We start from the raw sequence: 6,295 nt of genomic DNA, 5'->3' as shown, positions 1-6,295 counted from the left end.
GGTCTATAGGTCCTGCCTTGGGGCGCTGGTAAACACTTAGCATCAGTATGATTTTATCCTGATTATTGTAAGAGTTGACTGAGAAATGACGATGCTCTGGGTTTCTGTGGGCATCATGGGAGAAGCCCAGTAAATTCCAAGAGCTGACCTCCTTCTTTGCCTGGATGATTCACGTGTACTTTCCAAGCCTCCACTCAGCCATCACCCCTTCTAGAAAATCTTCCCCCTTGACTGGGAGTTTGGGATTAGTAGATGTAAACTATTATATAGAGGATGATAAACAAGACCCTATTGTATATCACAGGGAACTATAGTCAATGTCGGGCAATAAACTATAATGGAAAAGAACATTAAAAAAAAAAAAAGAATATATGAAGATAACCAAGTCACTTTGCTGCATAGCAAATTGGTACAACATTGTAAACCGACTGTCCATCAATTAAAAAAAAATTTAAGAAAGTCTTCTCTTGTTATAATTCCCAAGGGGATTCCAAATGCCCTGAACCACCACTGAGCACCACAGTTCCCTAGGCAGCTTCATCATCATCACCATCATCATCATTTTTCTTGTAAGGACGCCTGACATGAGATCTCCCTTCAACAAATTAGCAAGCACCATGCTGTCAGCCACAGGCAGGGGGTGTACAGCTGGTCGCCAGACCCCACCCAGCCTGTAGAAGGGAAACCCTGCTCTTGTCGAGTGGCTTCTCCCCATTGCCCCCTCCCTCGACCCCAACCTCTAGCAGCGTCATTTTACTCGGATTCTGTGGGTCTGATTACTTGTGACACTTCACAGGCGTGGAACTGCCCAGCGGGTGTTCATCCTTCTGTGGCTGGCTGGCATCACCTGGCATAACATCCCCTGGTATAACATCCCCTAGCATAACATCCCCTAGGTTCATTCTTGTCACAGGTAGCAGGATTTTCTTCTTTTTTTAAAGGCTGAGTAATCTTCCATTGAATGCATATACCACATGAAGTGACAAGTTTTGAGTATCTCTTATCTTTGCTTTTAATGTAAACTAATTTAATTTTTTATGACTCACCACATTCTCTCTCTCACAATCTACTAGAAGTCTTAAGTGATGTCTAGATCTCTTATATAAAACAATAACATAAAATCAGAATATTAGAAAAATCACCTCTTGTAGTGGAAAGAAATTAGTCCATCAACTTAGAAAGACAGAAGACCTGCAGCTTGCAGCTCCTTCCACTTGGTTTTCAAGCCCCATGATGCCCCATGATTCGAATGAAAATTAATTCAAGCCCCAAACAACCACTGTAAAAACACTGGCACTACCTCCATTGGTTCTATTATGTTAAAATAAAATTAAGGCAGCAAAGAAGGGTATTTGGGGGCATACCTACATTCCTGGCTATTTCTTAAGGATTTATGCAGCTGCTCAATGAATAAGATAAATATATTTGAGAAAGGAAATGTTATGAGTTAAGCAAAAAAAAAAGAAAGAAAGAAATCTGGAGGTGGTGGAAGAAGCATTTCTGAGATCCTGTTCGCTTTTTCAAGTTTTTAGCTTGGGCTCAGCTGTAGTGCCCACTCCAAGCAAAGTACCTGTGTAACACGTGAAATTACCAGATGAAATCCAGGCTCATATGGAAGAACAAGACATTCAAAATGATATCCTGATTTTTAGTAAAGCAAAATGCACTGCAGAACACAATTCTAAGAAAGTAACAGCCATTACCTCACACTAGTCACACTGCATGATTGAAACCGACAATGACATTTCACCAGGAAAAAAATACATGTTCTGTGTCTGTCTCCACTATTACCTACCTTGGCAGCAGGTTATGAAACAGAGTTGCAGCTGAACTTGAACAAGAGCAAACACTTCCTTTGTCTCCTCCCAGTGCTGGTCGGCAACAGACATGTTTCCACCAACTGAACCTGAGTGAGCAGGTCAAATGTGAAAAACACATACTGGATAAAGAACCAGTGAGGTGGTTTAGTGATAAAGAGTCTTCCTGCCAGTGAAAGAGACACGGGTTCGATTCCTGGTCTGGGAGGATCCCACGTGCCTCTGAGCCACAGTTACTGACCCTGAGCTCTGGAACCCATAAGCCGCACCTGCTAAGCCCACATGCCACGACCACCGAAGCCCGCATGCCCTGGAGCCCAAGTCTCCATCAAGAGAAGTCTCGGAGTGAGAAGCTCCTGCCCGACACGAGAGGAGCCCCCGCTCGCTGCAACTAGGGAAAGCCCTCTTGCAGCAGTGAAGCCTCCGCACAGCCAAAAATAAACAAAGTTACAGAAGTAAAGCATTTCAATGCTTAAAAAAAAGAAATTTAGAAAAGCTTATTTTTTCTAGCCTTTGTCATATAGACATATGTAGAAGTAAGCCCAAAACAAAACAAACAAAAAAAGAAGCAGTGTTTGGGATAAGTAATAATTAGGCAAAATTCTACAAAGGCTTCAAATAGTGACAAGTTTCTCCAGGCAGGGCTCTCTGACCATATCAGCAGACGGTCTCTCTGGGAGCCGAATGATCAGAACCTTTTCCTTGGAACTCAGGGTGAAGCACATGTGTTTGTTCCAATGAACTCCTGAGGTCCCGGTGACACATGCGCATCCCCGTAGTGTCCTGGCTGCCCTGCTTCTGAGGAAGGCGCCCGATGCTCGGCTGGCTGCTGCCTTCCCCAGGTGGGCACCTCCCAGAAGCGGGATGGAGGCGGATGGGGTGAAGACGGAGGGACAACCCCGGGTTTATTTCCCTTAAAGCAAAATGGAAGCTGACGATAGCACGAACTCTGATGAAAACAGAACAAAACTGGGTTCAGGGGGTAAAATGGCGATTGACGTTGGCAGTGGGACTTTGGTTAGGAACCGCCCGAGCTGCTGCGTTTCACGCACCCAGAAGTGCGGTCAGGAGTCAGGTCCTCTCCTGCCTCTGAGCAGAATCGGTGCCTCTCGCGGGATGTACACCCTTCAGGACAGCTTCTTGGTGTCCCTCCCTCCTCACAGGGGGTCCCCCTTTTCCCCTCATTTGTGCCGATAAGCTTCTTGGGCCAGGTCCTATGAGGGGAGCTGCTTCCAAATTTAAATTCATTATGCTCTCGCTGCAGCTGTGTAAAAACAATGGAAGCTCATCTACAGGATCCAAAAAAAAAAAAAGAAAAAAAAGATCAGACTAATTGGGAGACAGGTGAACAACAGACAAAACGGGTTTTGCTAATGCAATCCCACAGTGATAAGAGAACAGATTTCAATACTTTTAGACCATGAATTTCTTGCACCTTGTTTTATGCCCCTGGGTATGTTCCAGTGTCTCCTAGTTTATAGTCTATGGGAACTTGAATAGAATTTTCTATCCTACCGTTGTGTGAAAATTGTACAAATCTTGAAAAAAGTGAAAGTGTTAGGCACTCAGTTGTGTCTGACTTTGCAACCTCATGGATTGTAACCCACCAGGCTCCTCTGTCCATGGGATTCTCCAGGCAAGAATACTGGAGTGGGTACTCTCCAGTATACCCGTGGAGAAGCCATTCCCTTCTCCAGGGGATCTTTCTGACCCAGGGGTAGAATCTGTGTCTCTGGCACTGCAGTCATATTGAACTGGTTCATGGTGTTTTCGGGTTTACTATATCCTTCTACTTTTCTGTATATTCAGTCTATCAATTTTTGAGAGTTTGATATTGAAACTCCAACTAAAAATGTTAAAAATAAATCTAAAATCCAAAATACTTTAAAAATAATTGTAATATATAATACAACTATATGTAATTTTGCTCTGTTTTCCATGTTTCCTGTAAATGTGTTATCATACTCTCATAATTTAAAAAAATAAAAAAGAGAAAGAAATTTTTTTAGAAAATGGGTTTTGGAATCAGTCAGGCTTGGGTGCAAGCTACTAAACCATCAAGTACTAATTGGATGACCTTGGCTTTCTTGACTGACCCCCATTCCTCAGATACCAATGCACATTCCAGACTATTATGAGAGCAATGCGGGGCCTGGGGGGGCAGTTCCCCTCATGCTGGACCTCTAAGAGAATAAACAGAAACTGCTTAACAACCTCCCACTGGTCATTTCTGTAGAATCCATGGGTATGACGCAGCCAACCTAGAACCAGAGTGAAAGAGGTCTCTGAGCTAGGTTGTATACAGGACTGTGTCACTCTGTAAAGAATGGGATAGTTGAAAGTGGTTAAAAGCAACAGTCTGGAACTAAAAATGGAAAGATTGGGCAAGATATTAAAAACAAACCAATCACAACAACCTCCCAAGTCGTAACAAGAGTTGGGCAATAGGAGAGTGGCCTGAGTCACCGGGAAGGAGAGGAAGCTAGGAGAAGTTAGAAAGAGGATGAAAGCAGGCTGGAGAAACTACAGATGAAGAGGGCTTAAGGTTGAGGACGTGAAATGGTTTTTCCAATCCCAATCTGGGTTTATTTTTATCTCCCTCATGAAATGTAAAATAATTCACATGACAATCTGATTGAGACCTTATGGGTACCGTCTCCATTGTGCAAGACAGGAGTATTTCGGGCAGGAGACCTCTGCCAAATGTAACAGAAGATGGCCTATATGAGGGAAGTCAAGGGGAGCTCGGGGAGGCAGCTCAGAGAATCTGGGGAGAGGAGGCCACGGGCGTGGATAATGAGAGCCCATGTTTCCTTGTCCTTGTCAGAACTGCCTCCTGTTTGTGTCTTCGTGGCCTTGATGAGGCAGGACTTCTGATCCACGCCTTCCAGTCTGTCACTGAGGGGGCCGTGCAAGGAGCGTCTGCCTGTGTCTGAACAAAACCCGAGGCAGCTCTCGGATGCTCCCAGAGCTTAACTCTTTCCACTGCAGCGCCTGAAATCGATGGGAAGCTGTGAAGTTTGGACATCTGGCTCACCAGTCACTAGCTATGTGTCCTTCAGCATCATGGTGTGGTATCTACAGCAACCTAGATGAGATCTCAAAACCTCAAAAAACTCCAACAGCTAGTGGAGGCCCAGCTTCAGACAATCTGTTTCTAATTTTGCTTTGCCCTTGGAGGACTATTAAGAGTTTATAAAAAAGATTGCCATTTCCATGCTGGCCGGCTCAGGCCGTTCAAGTCTCAAATGTATGGTAGAGAGTGAGAATAATTAGAGTTATGAAAATTCAGTCCCTCCCATCAACTCCCAGGTACAGGCTGTACCAGCATCGGGCAGCTTCATCATCTCCTTTGCGCATCTGTGTTTGTTTAACATTGGAGTGTCTTTGGATGTTCTTGCACAAATGGCTATCTATAAATCCCCAACCATTAGCTGGCCTGGGACTTTCATACGGGGATCCAAAGAACTAATCAAAAGAATATTTTGGTAACAATTCTATGTTTATAGAGAGGATCTTTTTTTCCCCTTTAAGGAGCTCAAAGTCCTTGTCATTAAAATATTACAGCATGTCTACGAGGTAGGTAGTAGGTTGGAATGGTAGCTCTGTAATTTATAGACAAGTCGCTCAAGCTCCAGCCAGCACGTCAGAGTCCCGAGAGGCTAGAAAGAGAAACACCCCACCAGCTGAATGAACACACTCCACGCTGTCGTGTAGAAGTGTGCAAGCCAAATAAAGTGTGAATTCAGATCCACTGAGGGGAAGGGAGTACTCAGCCAATCTGTAAAATGTATTTCTTTTAAGTATCCTTCCCAAATACAGAGGTTTTCAATGATATTCTAATAAAAACATTAGGGAGCCTATATTTACCTCTCAAAACCAGAGAGATACTTGTGTGTGTGCTAGGGCGACAGACTTGAGAAATAAATTACAAAAACATACAAACACAGCATATTAAAAAGCAGAGACATTACTTCGTCACCAAAAGTCCGTCTAGTCAGGCTATGGTTTTTCCAGTGGTCATATATGGATGTGAGATTTGAACTATAAAGAAAGCTGAGCGCCGAAGAATTGATGCTTTTGAACGGTGGTGTTGGAGAAGACTCTTGAGAGTCCCTTGGACTGCAAGGAGATCCAACCAGTCCATCCTGAAGGAGATCAGTCCTGGGTGTTCATTGGAAGGACTGATGCTGAAGCTGAAACTCCAATAATTTGGCCACCTGATTCTAAGAGCTGACTCACTGGAAAAGACCCTGATGCTGGGAGGGACTGGGGGCAGGAGGAGAAGGGGACGACAGAGTATGAGATGGCTGGATGGCATCACCGACTCGATGGACATGAGTTTGGGTAAACTCTGGGAGTTGATGATGGACAGGGAGGCCTGGTGCGCTGTGGTTCGTGGGGTCGCAAAGAGTCGGACACAGCTGAGCGACTGAACTGAACTAAACTGAACAAATACCAGCAAAATTGTCAAGTTG

This window comes from Muntiacus reevesi, chromosome 18 (genome assembly GCF_963930625.1).
Source record: "Muntiacus reevesi chromosome 18, mMunRee1.1, whole genome shotgun sequence".
NCBI classification, from domain to species: Eukaryota; Metazoa; Chordata; class Mammalia; order Artiodactyla; family Cervidae; genus Muntiacus; species Muntiacus reevesi.
This window is presented reverse-complemented; position numbering follows the sequence as displayed.